General features: G+C 43.1%; 1 long non-coding RNA gene and 1 other non-coding gene across 2 annotated transcripts in view; both read left to right on the top strand.

The window, feature by feature from the left end:
• The window catches only part of LOC117196727 (uncharacterized), a 76,810-nt gene that overhangs the window by 28,732 nt on the left and 29,650 nt on the right, over window positions 1–18,428 (top strand). The gene's annotated exons all lie outside the window — the stretch shown is intronic.
• LOC117196737 (U6 spliceosomal RNA) lies at window positions 4,809–4,915 on the top strand. The gene has a single exon (XR_004477068.1). It is a non-coding gene; the product is annotated as a U6 spliceosomal RNA (small nuclear RNA).

The following is an 18,428-nucleotide window of genomic DNA, read 5'->3' as shown; positions in this document are numbered from 1 at the left end:
TCTAACTACTTATCTTTAAGTTTCTTCTTTATATCAGCGAGAGGATCTTCACCTACGATGGAAATCAGAAGATTGCCATGTTATAGATTTAGAGCTTTGTCTTTGGAATATTTGTTGTTGTTGTTTGTTTGTTTTTCCTTTGCATACATTTAGCTTAGTGAGGTTTAAAGTAGACTAGAGCTCTGATATCTTCCAGAATTTGGCAAGGTTTTCCATTAATTTTAATTTTATTTTCCCCTCTGGTAACAGTTTACCAGGGACTCCCTTGGAGTCCCATAAACTCTGAGCAGCTCATATGGGAGGGTAGATATGGGCTTGTCTGTTAGGCCACTAACTCCGGCCACTTAGTTAGGCCACCGACTTGGACTTTTGTTTATGGTCTTGTAGTTTCTTCAAAGTGGAAAAGCAATTCAGATAGAGGATTCGTAGACTCTGAATATTCAGGGAAAGGAGGATAGAGGTGTGTAGCAGGAGTCATGTAAGTCTGAGTCTTGTAGGTACCTCCTGTGTCTTTAGGTTTTTTTAGCCTTTTGCGGTGAACCTTTCAGTGAAGCTGCTTTGGAGCACTGAGGCTCTTGGAGCTTTCAGCGTGCCAGTTGAAGCAGGTATCCCATACTGTTTGGCACCCATTCCTTTCAAGTGTCCTTTTTAGATGAAAGATCTTGTCTTGTGAGAACATTCCCTGTAACGGTAATTATAATCCTAGGTTGTCTCAGTAAGATTCTGCCATTTTGATAAATATCTACAGCTTCCAGGACCACAGTTCTTAGATAGAAAAGAATGCGGTTGTGCCAGACACTGGCATGCTCAATTCTTTGAAACGTGAGGACCCTGTTTCTTTAGCTAAGACTTATTAAGTCTCTCCTAAGACAAATTAGTACCCAAGAGAAATGTGCCACTGAGTTGGTGATCGTGTGGTGTTTTACACTGTGCCTCATGGCATGGAAATTTTCATGAGGATGGCCAGCAGCTTACTGTCAATCCAACCTATTGCATGACCGACTTATTCTAGCGCAGGAGCCTTAGAGTTTGGTGGCAAGTGCTAGGATAGTTTTTATGTGCTCGATCCATGCCCACCAATTCTGTGGCTTTGGCTTCCAAGACTCCCACTAACAATAGATTTATTATTCCTTTACCTCATGTACCCATCCATAGGAATCAGCAGTTAACAAGGAAACAGAGCTGTGCACACCAGCAGCAGCCCAGGAGATGGTCTTGCGGACTGGCCAAGAGAAGGCCTTAGGTGCTCACAACCAGTAGTTCCCCAAGTGGAACTACGGACTAAACGAGCAGAACCCAGCAAATGGGGACTGTGGGCCAACCGAAGGCTGGGGACTCAGGTTCTGTCTGCCAGCTGAAGCCCTGGGCCAGGATCACACGCTAACCAGTGGCTAAGGACTCATGCTGAGTGAGAGCCACCTGTCAGTCTAGACTGACTCCCTAACCGTGGACTGCAATGCCAGTTCGATCAGGAGCTCAACACACAGACAGCAGAGCTTAGTTCTAAGAGGAACTTACCCACGGCCCTTGGAGACAGCAAAAAAAAAAAAAAGAAACAGAGCTCAAAACGTTCACAGGTACCAATGCCGGCATTTCTTCTTGTCCTTAAAGCTGTCAGAAGTGTCCAGATCCCATCAATGCCACTAAACTGTTTAAAAAAAATTCAACTGAATACATTTAAAAATCTTATTGGCTTTATGTAATGATTCTTGAGTCACGTAGCATCCCGTCTAGCAGATAGAAAGGAGCTCCGGGGAGCTGTATGAAATGAAAGACTTTTATAGGCAGAAGGGAATGGGAACAAGGAAGTTACACTAGACAAAAAAGCTGGTTATCGCAAGGTCAGTTTCCTTTGGGGGGTAGTAGGGGTCTATCAGGACGTTACCTAACTAGTGCTTACCTAGGACGTTACCTAACTAGTGTGGAGCTTAGCATAAGCAACTCCATTTGAGCTTGTTGTTTTTACAATCTGGTAGTGAGTAAAGATCACAGTCCATTTGACTTAATTCTTTGAAGTTCAGTGATTCAACTTGCATTTGTTGAGACTCTGCCACATCCCTGGCACATTATTAGTCATTGGGAAAATAACAAAGTGTTTTAGCCACACGTTCTGCTCTCAAGGAACTTACAGACTCACTTGAGGGAGAAGACTTACACAGTTAACAGTAGCAAACATAAAACAGTACGCATTTGTGGGGCAGGAAGGATCATCTTTCCTCTACCCTTGGAGGTTCCTGGCCGAGACACCCCCTGTAATAAAAGACAGATTAACAGGAGAACAACAAGGAGAAGTTTAATAACATGTATACCTCCTGTATACATGGGAGATAAACTGAGTAACTCCTCTAAATGGCCCAAGTCACGGCCTTAAATACCATCTCCAGCTAAAGACAAAAGCTGTTGGGGGAGGGGAGGCCACTTATTGGAGGGGACCAGGAGAAGCGCGGTAAACAGAGGTGACGTTGTGCAGCTTTAAGTCATCGCCTTCTCCACTGATAAGAGTTCCTGGAGCTTTGAAAACTCGGTTTCTTTGCACTGGTGCCATAGCAAATCTCGGAGACAGAGTTTTGGGGGAAGTAGAAAAGAAGAGCTTTATTGCTTTGCCAGGCAAAGGGGGACACAGTGGGCTTGTGCCCTCAAAAACAGTGTGTCTCAACCCGGAAGGATTTGGTGAGGAGTTTTATAGCATTGGTTCAAGGGTGGGGTTGTTGATAAGGATCAGGGTGTGTTCAGGGCCTGCACTCCTGTAATCTGGCCTCAGGTGGTCTCTTGAAGAGCTTCTGTGGTTCTCAAGGTTATCAAACTGTGACCTTCTCTGGAATGAAGAATGCTTCATCAGCTAGTTAACATCTTCCATTTGTTGGGGGTATTAGTTCTGTAGAAGAGCTCAAAGATATTGTTATGTGTATCCCTTGAGGCAGGACCAGGATCCTGTCTCAAGGCTGCACTATTGTTTCTTGACTGCTCCTCCCTTGTTTCTGTATCCCCTCCCTTCCGTGATTAGCAACTGTTTGAACCTGCCCCTTGGAACTCAGGGAAGGACATGGAAGCTGAAGCCCATTCTGTACAAACAAGAAACGAGGGACACAGAAATGCTTCTGTGCCTAGGAGCCCCACTCGGTCCTGCTCAGTTTCACTATGTCTGCTCTTTCTTAAAAATAACCAGCTGAAAATAATCAGTATGCCAAAGAGACATATTTTGAGGTGGTATGTTTTGCTCCCCTTCACTGTTAGGAGGAAGCAGGGCCAATGGAAAGAGTATCCAGCCAGGAATCAGGTGTTTCCTTTTCTAACTCACTCAGTCCTGGTTCATTGTGTGACCATGCTGGGGAAAGATTACTAAAACAAGATCTTCTGCCAACCCACAAAACCTCTGCAAAAAGTAGAAGAGGAAGAAGACAGCTTTATTACTGAATAAGCATTAAACTAGAATGTGATGCACATCTAGGCACTCCACTAAAGAACAGACCAAAAGTGATAAACAATGACTCATCCTCAAACAGCAGGCTTGACAGCACCATTTGTCCCACATAGGTTATCCTAAATTCATTTGGTAATTGGAGTGACCATATATGTTAGCTAGTATGATTTATCCAAAGGAAAAATCAAATGACAGTAGGTCATTTTGGAACCAGGCACCTGCCAAATCAGGCTCTGACCCTCTCACAGAAAATGCGAGATAGAGGTGCTGTCTTCCTTAATGATGACATTTCAAAGAGATGGTTCCTAGGTCCTTGAGAAAGACACTCCTGGGTCATAAAGGTGGTAAGAGGCTTATTTAGCTTTTAGTAAGATTTATATGCATTTCAAAGAAACAGAGATAGAGCCAACAAGTTTTCTAAAGTAGATGCTGAAAGAAGAGGCAGGAGAAGCCTCTTCCCTTATTTTCAACAGGAAGAACTGAGCCTCTTATTTTTAATTCATATTTGCTCTTACAGCCTTCCATCGATCACTTCATTTTTGGCCACTTTTTCCTCCAGTGTAGAAAAAAGGGGGAGATCTATATCAGCACTCATAAACTACCTGCCCACCAAGTTTGAGAACTAGTGAAGTACCACAAGGAAGAGCTTCTGAAGTCTTGTACTTTTTCATGTCTCTTCTTGTCGTAGACTTAATAATAATGATAATAACAGCAACAATAATAATAATAAAAATGGCAGCCTTTGAAGGTAGAAAATTTTAGGTCCAAGCCTGAGATCCTCACAACTGAAAACATGACCCAGGAAAAAGTATTTTCCTAATTGCCAAATACCTCACCTGTAAGTAGAGATTGAGATAGAGGTTTTTTTGTTTTTTTTTTTGGCAATAGAGGTTTAAATAAAGTTACTGTAAGGATGAAATAAGGTCGTGTCAATTTACCTCCCTTCCTTATTAAGGGGATCACTATTTCATGATATGCGTCTATATATTAATGGGAATGATAAGCAGTTCTGTTTATTTACCCTGAATTGAAGCTTTGAATGCTAAATATATCTGTCAGAATGTAATACTCCTTTTTTTTTTTTTTTTTGATGTTTTGGGTAGTTCTTTATTTATTTTTAAATTTTTAATTGAAGTATAGTTGATTTACAATATCATGTAAGTTTCAGGTATACAGCACAGCAATTCAGATTCTTTTCCCTTATAGGTCAGAATGCAACACTCTTTATCCATGGCTGAGGTCAGTGTTTCACCAAAGTGTGGGACTCATATCACCTGTCATCCATGTGGTCCAGGTGACCCATTTAATAACATTGAATCACATGGTGGGGTGTTATTCACTGCTCAGAATTGTTCAGAATAGTTAAATACATTAAAAACCTACTTTGGTGCTTGCTTCAGCTGCACATATACTAAAATTGGAATGATACAGAGAATATTAGCATGGCCCCTGCACAAGGATGACATGCAAATGTGTGAAGTGTTTGATATTTTTAGGAGATGTGGTATGTATATACAATGGAATATTACTTAGCCGTAAAAAAAGAATGAAATAGGGGCTTCCCTGGTGGCGCAGTGGTTGAGAGTCCGCCTGCCGATGCAGGGGACATGGGTTCGTGCCCCGGTCCGGAGGAGCCCACGTGCCGTGGAGCGGCTGGGCCCGTGGGCCATGGCCGCTGAGCCTGTGCGTCTGGAGCCTGTGCTCCGCAACGGGAGAAGCCACAACAGTGAGAGGCCCCCGTACTGCTAAAAAAAAAAAAAAAAAAAAAAAAAAAAAGGAACGAAATAATGCCATCTGCAGCAACATGGATGGACCTAGAGATTATCATATTGAGTGAAGTAAGTCAGACAGAGAAAGACAAATATCATACGATATCACTTATATGTGGAATCTAATAAAAGGGTACAAATGAACTTATCTACAAAACAGAAATAGAGTTACAGATGTAGAAAACAAACTTAGGGTTACCAGGAGGTAAGGGGCAGGAGGGATAAATTGGGAGATTGGGATTGACATATACACACTACTATATATAAAATAGATAACTAATAAGAACCTACTGTATAGCAGAGGGAACTCTACTCAATACTCTGTAATAACTTACATGGGAAAAGAATCTAAAAAAGAGTGGATATAGGTATATATAGGACTGATTCACTTTGCTCTACACCTGAAACTAACACAACATTGTAAATCAACTATACTCCCATAAAAATTTTTAAAAAACCTCTTACTTTGGTTTAAAATGCCTAAAATACATCGCAAAAATGTCTAATGCCCCCTCCTCTTTCAATAAAGCCTTTGACAAGCAACTGTTTTTCTAGAACTTAATATTTGTTTAGTTTTTCCTCAATTTATTTTTGCACTTTCCTTCTAAAGACAAATGGTGCTAGGTTTTCAAGTATGATAGTAATAAAACGATTCTTTTTAAGTACAGTTAAGTAAAAAAAATGAGTTTATTTAAAGAAATATTTAAAATAGCATGAGTGGGTTCTACACAGTTATGACCAGTGTAGACATGCCTGAAAATCAGCATTTCCCATACTTCAGAGGTGGTAAACAGAAACCGTAGCCTTAAACTCTCATAATCAAAGAGGAAGATGAGTAGATGGCAAGTCTGAAAACAGAAGGCAGAGCCAATCCTGTCATGGCATAAATGTGGGTACTTTATATTCTGGCTGAAAGGCCAGGGTCAGTATATAGAAAATTTAGTAGAAGTTTGTATGAAAGAGAGCTGGATGACATTGTATAAAAATGTTTATTAACCTTTTCAAACCACATGTATGCGTCTTTTTTTCTTTTTTTTGCGGTACGAGGGCCTCTCACTGTCTTGGCCTCTCCCGTTGCGGAGCACAGGCTCCAGACGTGCAGGCTCAGCGGCCATGGTTCACGGGCCCAGCCGCTCCGCGGCATGTGGGATCTTCCCGAACCAGGGCACGAACCCGAGTCCCCTGCATCGGCAGGCGGACTCTCAACCACTGCGCCACCAGGGAAGCCCACATGTATGCTTCTTTAAATGCATTGATACAACTCTGGTGTACAGAACAAGATCATGGTCCTGCTGATCAAGGCATTTTGTAAAACTCTGATAAACTCAGTTTGAGAGGGATATTAACAAAATAAAGCATATCCAAATAAGTAGGAGAAGGACGATAAAGATTTTGAAACCTGTATCATGAGAGCTGAGGCACCTAAGAAAATTAATTCTGATGAACATGGATAGTGAAATCCCCTTTGTACTTCTCAACGGGGGTCACACGAAAAAGGAGCCAGACAGATGAGGACTTGCTAACAAACAATGTCCAACAGTAGAGTCAGCATCCACTTTGGGTAGTGAGAGCTCCATCACCAGAGGTAATCAAACAGGTTAGGCAGTAGCTGACGAGTGTGCAGTCACAGATGTATGCAGTTCTGGGGAGGTGAACATAACAGGCTTGTTTGGGGTGTGTTGTGTTGAGGGCCAGGGTTAGAAAGGGAGTTATTAAGTGAAAAATAACTGCTATGTTTAGGCTATCTACCAGTATTTTGGACCACATGTTTCAGTGTATGAAGAACTTTTCAAATTTACTTTTAAATGTGTAGAATCGCTGAATTCCCACCCCAAACAACAACAACAACAAAATCTTCATATGACATTGATGCTTCAGAATCATGACTCTCATCCTGGGTCTTCAAAGACCAGAAGGAAAGCTGGGAGCACATGCCAGTTTGCAAAGTGCAATGGCAGAGATATGTGTACGGGAAGATGGACCCAGAGCATGTTTTGCGTGGGCTCTGCTGACAGCCAGCTCGCTTTTCCTTCGTGTTTTCATGCCTTCCACAAGCCGACTTTGGGGCTTCAGGTGAAAAACGCCCAGCCCCTGTAGCTTCCGGCTTAGAACTTTGAGCATTTGAAGGTTGCAAAATGTGACTCTAACCAGGAGATGGCAGCATCTACCTAGAGATGCGCCAAGCAGCGGCTGCTGCCTCGCAGCACCGTGGAATGTGTTCAAGGAACACTAGAGGGCGCTACGTTCCCACTGCTGGTCAGAGATGGGGCTGGTTCAGAGCACTTCGTAGGGAACAGTCCTCCCCAAGTCTCCACCCTACACCTCTTCACAGAGAGGGTCCTGTGGCTGTCTGCAGAGGTGTGACTATCTCTCTCTGTCTCTCTGTCTCTCTGTCTCTCTCTCACACACACACACACACACACACTCACTCACTCACTCACTCACTCACTCACTCACTCACTCACTTTCTCAATTTCCAAGCTGACACAGGACCAGTGAGCTACCAAATCTCAAGGTTCAGAGGCAGCTGTCATCTCTTCTTTACCTACTCTTTTACACTTTGGCAGTCACGGGGAGTGTTCTACATTAAATACCTGTTTCAGTGGCAGGATTTATTAGACTCCCAGGTCAACCAGGGCACCAGATGGACAGAAGTTGTATCCAGTAGGAAACAACAGCAAATAAGGAGCTAGGACTCTCTGTGTGCTTCTATGCGGTGAATGTATGTAACCAATGAGATTTTAGACATATATACAGTTCAATTTTGTGAGAGAAGTAACTGTATCCCCCCCCTTTAAACTTTGGGTAGCTGATTCTCAGTGTTGTTTCTTAGTCGCTTCTGCATTGTCATAAACTACCTAGTAGTGGAAAAGAGGTTCAATCCCAAATTTACCTGATGGCAAACACTGTTCTTTCTACAGCCTCTTTCTACAGTTTCCCCTGCAACACAGGGACAACAAGAAATAGTCAATCCCCTGAAAGGAATTTAGTGTCACTTGTGATTGTTTTCCCTTTTCCAAATAGAATGCAGTTGAATTAAACAAAGACTTTTTAGTCAGATCCTACTCTGGGCCATACCTCTCCAGGGCCCTCAGCGATTTCTTAGTCTGTAGGCTGAAGAGGAGATGTTTAAGGGGGGAGCATAGCACCTGTATTCAAATATGCAAACATGCAGGGGATGTTTTGGGAGCTCTCGGTGATCAGATGTAAGCCTATAAACAGAAAATAGAAATAGAGGCAGAGTGTATCTCATTTAAAGGAAAACACTGGCACACGTACCACTGTCCTGCAGTGGAATGGGTGACCTGGTGAGGGCATCAGTAAACACTTGATGGACTGATGAGACACACAAGCAGAAAATTCTTCCCACGCATGGCATGTGCTAAACCAAAGCTGGGAGCACAATAACGGCTGAGGCAGGCTCTGTGCTTGCTTTGTTGAGCCTTCAGTTGGATGGGAAAACAGGTATTACAACCATAAGTGTGTGAAAGGTACTATAATAGGAGAAAGAAGAGAGTGCTAGGGAGCCTGGCAGAGAAGCACCTGATCACATCTCAGGGGAGTTGGAGAAGAATCCCCACAGAAAGGTTGTCTAATTAGAGACCTGAATAGCAAATAGGAGCTAGTTGGATAAAGAGAATGGAGAAAGAGAGACATTTCCTATGGAAATAACCCACCTTCCCCAAAACAAAGGTTCCTGTGACTTCCTATATGTATGTGAACCTTTCTAAAACACCTGGAAAAATGTCTTATTTCATCTGTTATCTACTGCTATCCAACAGACCACCTCAAAATGTTGTGTCTTGAAACTGTGACTATTTGTTTCCTCATGGTTCTGCCGTTTGGGCTGGGCTCAGCTGGGTGGTTCTTCTCTTGGCTTGTCTGGGATCTGTCATGGGGCTGCTGTCACCTGTTAGCCTGGGTGGGTTGGTGGCATTTGGTGTCAGCATTCTCTGGGGGCACTTTGGATCTTCTCCACATGGCTTTATATTCTCCAGTAGGAACGACTGAATTTTTTAATATTGTGGGCTCAGGCCAGCATTTCCAAAGAGCAAAAGAGGACATTTCAAGGCATCTTGGGAACTGGGTTGTAGAATTAACATAGTGTCACTTCCACCACATTGTATTGTTCAAAGCAAATTTAAGGCTAAAGAATGAGTAACTAGAATCCTATTTTTGTTGGGAGGCATTGCAAAATACTGTGATCATGTTTTTCAACCGACCAGTATCATGCTGAGAAAACCCAAAGTAGAGTCGATTAAAGGTGAGTCCAGAAACGTGAAGTTTGAGCTCAGTCTTTAATGATAAGATTTTATTAAGCAGAACAGAAGGGAGCACAGCATAGCAGGGGGAGGCTGGAGAGCATGGCTGGACTGTTTGGAGAAGTTCACAGGGTTGGGTATCAGAGTCAGGGGAGTAATTGCAGGAAAAGACACAGCAGGAGAAAAGCATCCTCACCTCTCAACAGTATCCCACAATGCACTGGGATGCCTATGGAGTGATCATACAGGGCCCTGTATGATCAAGGTAGGAGCTCAGCAAGATAACATTTACATAAGGAGATTTAGACCATAAGTCTTGTTTTTGTACATCTGAAGTGTCATTTCACAGACCCTGCATGAAGCAGCCTCAGAATTATTTCATTCCTATCGATTTGGTTGGAACCTTAATTACTAGGACTTGCTGCGTCTCCTAGTTCGATTATTTCTGTGAGTCCTGCCTGTTTTGGTCACGTTACTTCCCTAGGAGTAGAGGAGAAATGCTGTTTTCTTAGCTGGCTGCAAAAACTCCATTGGGTTTCCTCGTGGACACAAACCAGTGAGTCTGAGGACCGTTAGGAAAGCACATGGACTTCAGCACGTGAGGGCAGAAGCCATCTAAACCGACACACACCTGCTGACAGTAGGATCTCCACAGGATTCCCCCCTACCCCCCCCCCCCATTTACCTTTAATTGGTAGGGAGAACACATTTTATTGCTGAACAGCCAGTGAGAGGAAGAACTGGAGAGCAAGCAACTTTTTGGCAAAGCCAAGAGAGGGATGAATCAGATCACCGAAGGTCATACGATAGCCAGATGATCTAAACCACTGCGGATGGATTGCAAACATTTCCTCACATTTTTGGTGGCTCTGTGGGCAGGAACAAAGCATGATTTCAAATTAAAACGCAAACTCTCTGTTTTGAGCAAATCCTTCTGTCATTTTGAGGTGGGCTGGCAACCACGTAGCCTATATGCTGAGAAAGCCTTTTGAAAATCAAGTAGGGGCACGTTTCTAGAAGCAATGGCAGGCGTAACAAGTGTCTTCCGCTTCCTAAACATCCCCCGTTGTTCCTTTCAACCCGAAGGAGCATCTTTCGAAATACAAACCAAGAATCCAGCCGTTCTTAATAGTTATCAGTGGGCATTCGTGTTGTTTGGTCAGCCTTAAGGCTGGCAAAAACGATTCCTTTGTTTTGCTTTGGGGAGAAGTGGAGGCTCTGAGAGGTGGCAGGAATAAAAACCTGTTGACTCAAAGCATTTTGTGTTAGGTTAGCTGGAAATGAAGTGCCCCTGGGCCCTGGGTTGCCTGTGTTTTGCTAAGATAGGAAGGATTCCCTCAGGGACAGACAGGCCTGGGGTTAATTATGCTGCTGGGTGAATTCATCACTAAATTTTTTTTTTTTTTTTTTTTAACCCACAAAGACAAATTACCTCATATGTTTTAAAAGGCCCTAAAAAAAATTAGGTGAGTGAATCAAACATCCAGCCAACACATGAACCCAGAGTCAGCAGTTGGCAGCCTGCCAGAGAGATTCCTCACTGTTGGTTTGTATAGACAAAGATGAGAACAGGCAGCCGTCCTCGGGCATAGAGTTCGCGCGAGCTTTCACATACCATGAGCTTCGCTACAGTCACTGAGGGGAGGGGTATTATTACTACCTTCATGCGTAAGCGAGGAAATTGTGAACGTCAGCACCACGGATGCAGAAGCTTGGGTCTTGCAGACACACAGCTCTGAGCCCCCATTCTGTACCTTCCCGTCATTTGCTGCAAGCACGACGTTGAGATTTAAAAATCTCTTTGACACTCAGTCTCCTCGTGTTTACAGTGGGGATGACAATACCTACCTCCTAGGCTTGTGACAGCAGAATTCATTCACGTTACACACTCACAACATACAGTACACGCAAGTCAAAAGTGCTTATTTTGCCAGGTGGTTAATAAGCAGTGGACCTAGACTATCTGTGTTCAAACTAGTTGAGCTTCTCTGTGCCGCATTTCCTTGTTTAGAAAAGGTGGGCAATTATAACAGCTGTCCCAATGGTTTTCTGTGAAGCTTAAAGCTGATAATGATAGGTAAAGTCAATAATAGGCACTTAGGGTTTCCCTGGTGGCGCAGTGGTTGACAGTCCGCCTGCCGATGCGGGGGACGCGGGTACATGCCCCAGTCCGGGAAGATCTCACATGCCGCGGAGCGGCTGGGCCCGTGAGCCATGGCCACTGAGCCTGCGCGTCCGGAGCCTGTGCTCCGCAACGGGAGAGACCACAACAGTGAGAGGCCCGCGTAGAGCAAAAAAAAATAATAATAATAATAATAGGCACTTAGATGATGATGATGAATGTAGTGATTCTCTTATCCCTCAGATGATTTGTCCAGGGTCACATAGCATGTGACCCTGGTCCAGAGCCAGGGTCCAATCTTAGGAATTCTAGCTTTAAGTTGTAAGGTTTTTCTGTTGTGACACAGGAGCACAGAATTAAGTGCAAGGATGGGAAACAATTTGAAATCCCAAGAGATGAGATTTCTGTGGTGGTAGAAAAGACTTGAGCAACTTTCAAGAGACAGTGCAAGTGTGGGAAGGCTGGGCTAATGCCTTCCTTATGGCCAGGATTGGACCTCTCAGGCTTTGATGTGGGAGCCTCAGAAATGAGGTTATACTGCAAGACCTACATCGTCTCTCTAGTCTGTGCACAAATTGTGTTGGACGTGGGACTGAACTATGGAGCTGTTGGATCTGGGTTGCGGTCTTCAGCTCAAGTTTGAGAGAGGAATCTCTGCCGTGGTCACAGGAAAACCATAATTCCTTTATTATTTCTCCCTTTGTCCCCATGGCTTCCTCTTTTGGGGGAAATATCTGGGGGTAGTCATTTATATGTGTAGTAAAAAGTATCTTATCCTGTATCATTCAGTCATTGACTCATTTTCTGTGTACTACTACTTGCCTGAGATCAAATGGCCAATATATTACGTTTCAATGTCCTTATCTGTAAAACTGGTAGTATGAGTATCTATCCCTTAAGATCTTGTTCAAGACCGTATAAGATAATATAGGTAAAACACTTAACTCTTATTGGTGAGTTGCTGGTTTACTACTTATTGAAAACTCTATTAGAAGCACATTAGGGATACAGCAGCAAGAGAGGGATTTGGTCTTTCTGGTTAATGTCTGAAGGTCTAGGTTTGAGTCCTGACTCTGCCACTGATGATTAATGTGACCTATTCCAAGTCACTTTTTCTCTCAGACTCTTTTCTTCTTATCTGTAACATTAGGATATTGGAAAAGGTCAACATTGAAAGGTTATCTTCCAAGAAACGTTAGTCTCATGAGATTGTCCTTAGAATGAAAAGGGGTTCGGTGGGCATATAAGTTTGGGGGAGTTTGTATCTTAGATTCCTCTCCTAGAAATCGTCAGTACACATCACCATAGTAAAGACCCTGCAGTGAAGGAGTCCGATAATAAAGAAATCTGTTTGATTGGGTTTAAACTGAAGTTTCCCAAAGCCATTTGATCACCGGACCTTTTTCCCTTTATAAAAGCAAATTACTTTCCCGTGGATTATTCTTTGGGACATACTGAAGTGGGTTATCTCCTAAGAGCCTTTTCAACTTTGACGATCTTTTCCCCTCTGCCAACATCACCTACGTTTGATGTTTCTTTCTGTAGTTGCAGCCTCAGGTATAAGTCAGGATGCTCTCATTGTTGATACAGGTCACATCTGTCAATCCCAAACCATGTGGCATGGACAGCTGAGAAGTCTATATTTACACAGAGCTGCATGGATAAAATACACACCCATCTGTGTGCACAAAGACGATGAGAATATGAAACATCTAAAAAAGCATTTCACAGCTTTCTATTGCTGCCAAAACTGTTTGGTTTTTATTTTAAAAAATTTTTTCACTGTTCCCCGGGCAACCTTTTCTTTCCAATCGTGTCCCAGTTTTCTCACCCAAATGGAGAGAAAAGCTTGGACCCAGAGCCTTTCATTGCCTTCTGAGTAGCTGAGCCAAGTCAGAGTGATGGTCTGGAAACCAGAAAGTTCGGATTCCATTTCTGCCTGTGCCATGAACTTGACCTTGATTTGGAGCAGGTCACCTGTCCAGTCAAATCCTGCATTTCTCCACGTAGAAGGTGGAGGGAGCTGAGCTAGATTGGTCTCTGTGTTCTTGCCCGGCATGAGATGCAGTTTCTTCTAGAGAAATGGCATCTGAAGGCAGCTTTTTGGTCCAGCCGTCTCAGTTTGTTCCTGCAGCCTCCTGTAGTAGCCATCTGATCTGCGTGGCTTGTATTAGCCTCCCTGCACCAATAAGCAATAGCAGGGGATGGGAACAGTTCAAGTCCCTCTGGCCCTTTAATTAAAAAAAAAAGTTTTCTTTTTAATTTTAAAATTTTTATTGGAGTACAGTTGATTTACAATGTTGTGTTAGTTTCAGGTATACAGCAAAGTGAATCAGTTATACGTATACATATATCCACTCTTTTTTAGATTCTTCTCCTATATAGGTCATTCCTCTGGCTCGTTTAAAAGGGGCTGTACTTCACCCACTTCATGCCATTGCCTGTACGGTGTCCTCTTCATTCTTGGGGAAAATGCTCTGTTAGGACAGCCTGTGTCCACTAGATCAATGGCCTGGATTGTAGGGATTTGGGTGTTTTTCTTCTTTTTTTATATTATAGCAAAAGAAATACTAATGCAAACCCTAAATTAAGTTATGTGAAGGCTTTTACTTAAATCCACAAAAGCAATGAGAACCAGACCTGGGCTTGCAAGGAGGGCCAGACACAAAGGCTTAGGTTAAGGCACGAGGATCAGCTTCAATTTTGAGGTTAAAGATTGTTCCTTCTTTTGTGGCTCTGTCAGGCTCTTGACATCACTTAAGCATAATTGATTCGGGGGGGACTGAATCCTGTGAATGTGCACACTGGCTTCTGTTTCTCCAAAACTGTGCTTTCAAGGAGCTCAAATTCCCTGAACTACTGAGCACAGAGATCCTCTCCCCAGAAAAGGCCTGAAGTGTTGATTTTGTGCCCCTCTCCGTGCTCCATAGGTGATCAGCTAATTAAGACCTAGCTGGGGCTTGTCTGGACCCCCCCTAGGAACTTCCAGTGGGGGGGATATTCATACAATTGCAGGTGGAGGAGCATCAGAGACCTGGGCTGTCTCTGGGTGGCTCAGTGACGTTACTACTCTGCGATCGTGGACCAGGCATTTAACCCCTCCTGGCCCTGCTCAGCTTCCTTTTCTGGGCAGTGCGGTACATAATGTCTGCCATGAACCTCACATGGGGCTGCTCTGCTGGGACCCTCTTCCTTCTTCCCCAGCTTGTTCTGTAATATCTGTGGAACATCTTGCCTTTGTCTTGACCTTGTTCTCTGGTATCTTGGAGATTTGGCAAAGGTTGGCCCCTCTTCTGGCAACAACCTTCCTCTTTTGCTTGGTGACGGTGTACTCATTCTTCCAGGCTCAAATGGAGTGTTTTCTCCCCAGGTAGTTTTTCTTGACGTTTCAGGATAGATTTTCCTTCTCTGTGCTCCCCTCTCACACCCTGTATTTACATTTGTCATAGCACTTAGGAAACCCGAAGTCCCCACCCCCAAGATGCCCACAGACCTGTGCTGCTTCTAGAGTTGTATGTTTCCAGCATCCCATCCCCTTTAGGGTGGTTAATGCTATCCTAGGCATATCACAGTTGGTGAATGGAAGTGAAGAAGCTATCTCATTTTTACACACCGGTGGTGGAAAAGGTCTTTCTAGTGAGTTGGGTGAAGGAAAAAAATCTTGGTCTGTTATGAGCCAAGATATTTTACATATGGTACCTCATTTAACCTCTTCCAAATTCTGATGATGTATATGGTAACAATGTAATTTGAAAGAGGAAAAAATGGAATCACAGAGAGTTTAAGTAACTTACTCTGTTAGTTGGATCCTTTGGGAAGGAGACATTGAGATGGAATTAGTAGTTCTAGTGGCTCATTGTGTGTGTGTGTGTAGGGCTGGGGGATGGGGCAGGGGCTTTGACAAAGCGTGGGCCAATTCAACAGGGAGCTCCAGAGCAATGATTGCTCATTAGGGATGTCCCACGTTGAGCAGAAATGGTCATCCTCCAGTATCCCCACTGTGCTCAAAGGCTGATGTGAGCAATGAGGGTACTGCAGCTGAAAGTTCTCAGCTAACTGTACTCCCTGCCATATTGAATCTAGATGTCCCAACAAAGCCACAATTTGCAAGTATGTCATTCTGACTTTAAAGCCTTTTTTTTTTTTTTTTTACTACACTACACTTCTGAAATTTAAGGGGCCTCCTATTACATATCCTGAAATAAAGTTTCATAAATCAACTGGATGACCAACATTAACACGATACCAACATAAATATGACACTTGAGTTTAAGCTCCTATGTAAAACAAGAGAAAAGGTGACCTGCTCATTCACAATCTTGCTTCCATTACTTTATTTCCTCTCTCTTGAAACTGTGTCTTGGCAGGACCTACAGGGATTGTATAATATACTGAATGATTAAAAGTTATTAGAACTCCACATGATTGAACCTACTGATTAAGCAACTGTATGGACATCCAAATCGCTTAACAGGCCTCTCATGGTCGCCAAGTGTTGTAACCCTGGGCTGGAAAGGCAAGGGGTTTATACAAGCTGGAATGCTTCTCAGGCTTCCTCTACCAGGGCTTGGTCTGAGCCAAGTCTTGATTAACCATGACCTCATCTTCATCACAGACATCCTAGGACTGCAGCCTTCCCGCCACCTTTTTCCAGGGCCACAGGAGGGCCATCAGAGTGAGACGGCACCTGATCTATTACAGTGTGAACTCTCTGGAGTATTCAGAAAACTACGAATCAATGCAAAGCCTCTTCTTTCAATCCAGTGCTTTACAATAGCTGCAGAATAAGATATCAGCTAGAGAGTGAGTTGGGTTCAGCTTTCCCTCAGATGATTCCTTTGCTCAGTTTGGTAAAGCCAGGTCTAGAGATGGTAGTAATGGTAAAGTTTCAGTCACTCTACTTCTCAGACCCCAACCTAGAGTTAATGAGTACCTCTGGGGTTAGAGCTCAGAATCATTACTTTATTACTGATCTGTTTGAACTCATCTCAAGAGAATGAGCAGACTAGTGGCAGCCCCTAGAATCTTGAACCCCATCGAAGTCTTCACTGATCTTAAAAATTCTAGTCCCAAGGTGACCAGTTGTTTAGTGGGAGAGACAAGCCTAACACCCAGTCCAGTAGTCCATTAGAATTATAGGGAGTCATAGAACTCTTCAAATCAACATGTTGGTGGCTGACTCAGCTTGTGGTGAGCTTCCCATCCCTGGAGATAATCAAGCAGGTGTAGGAAGGTTATCAGTTAAGTAGGCTGTGGATAAGAGCCTTGAAGAGGGAAGGAAGTGGGAATCCATAAATTCTCTTGCAACTCCTCTGAAAGTCAGCCTCTCATAAAGGTAGACACAGACAATCCAGTAGGAAAAAAAAATCACTGTAATTCAAGGCTAATATCATATCTGCCAACAGCTTTCTTCAGATCATGCTCTGGTGTCTAGGCATTTACCTTCTAACTCTCAAATTCAGTTGCATCAATTTTTTGCTAAAGTCAACAACAGTCCCCTCTTACAGCTCTCTATGGTCCCCCCTGACTACAAGATCTTTCCAATCCCATCATCCCCTTCCCTTCTGGACCTCATCCCTTACCAGTCCCCCTCTTATCTCAGAGCATGACATAAACTTGGATGCCACCTACATTAACTACATATTACAGTGTAACAAATTACCCCCAAATTGAGTGGTTTTCACTAATAAACATGTATTATCTCACAGGAATTTAGAAGCGGTCAGCTGTGTGGTTCAGGTTTGAGGTCTCTCATGAGGTTTCAGGAAAGATGTTAGGCAGGTCTCAGTAATCTGAATGCTGGGCTGGGGAATCTGCTGAGCCAAGATGGCTCACTTACATGGTTCTGGTTGTTGTCAGGAGGCCTCAGGTCTTCTTCGTGGGGTCACCTCCATGGTGCTGCTTGAGCACCATTACAGCATGGTGATGGACTTCCCTCAGAGTGCGAACTCCGAGAGGGACCAAGACAGACAAGAAAATATTCTATATGGCCTAGCCTTGGAAACACACATGATCATTTAGGCAATATTTTATAGGTTACACAGGTTGGCTTTTTTTTTTTTTTCCTTCAGTACAAGAAGGGACTACAGAAGGGCATGAATACCAGGTGACAGAGGTCACTGGGGGCTTTCTCAGAGGTCACTGGGGGCTTTCTCAGAAGCTGGCTGCCACACTCATAACTCTGAGTATGCTGTTCCTTTTGCCTTGATTTCCCTTGCCTCTTCTCTACCTATTACTCTTCTAGCCATCCTTCTAGAAGCATCTCGGATCCCATCCCATTTGTGAAATCTTCTCTGAATCCATGAAACAGAACTAAAATTTTTCTTTTCTGTTTTCCCAAAGCACTTTGTACATACTGCTACGTTATCTCTTATAAAAAGATATGTTTTATTGTAAAGTACAGTTTTATCTCTCCACTAAGAGACATATAAAAGATGAGGCCAAGAGGTATGTAAAAGAAAGGGCCACATCTTATCTAGTGTTTCTAATATTGAGTTAAGTTTTGGCAAATAACAGGTATTTATGGAACATGTCAATGAATTAGTATCATTTTCTTCATCTTATCATCTCTAACCTACTTTCGGGGCCAAAATTAATACAAGTGAATTAAAGTACAAAATACTACCTAAGGCAAAGTAAAAGGCACCAAGTGTTATTTTTTTTACTTAAACCCTAAACCTAAGTATAATTTTAATAGGAAACAACTTTCTGTAGGGAAAAGTTGAGACAAAATGGAAATTAAGTGTTACGGCAGGAAAAAGCCTTTAAAGTTATGTTGTCCAAATTTCTCCTTTTGCAAATTGTAAAAATTGAGGCCTGATTGTAACACATATTTTTCACACACATTTTCACAC

The sequence above is a fragment of the Orcinus orca genome, chromosome 20 (genome assembly GCF_937001465.1).
Source record: "Orcinus orca chromosome 20, mOrcOrc1.1, whole genome shotgun sequence".
In the NCBI taxonomy this organism is placed as follows: domain Eukaryota; kingdom Metazoa; phylum Chordata; class Mammalia; order Artiodactyla; family Delphinidae; genus Orcinus; species Orcinus orca.
Note: the sequence above shows the minus strand (reverse complement) of the source record. Positions and strands in the feature narration are given on the sequence as shown.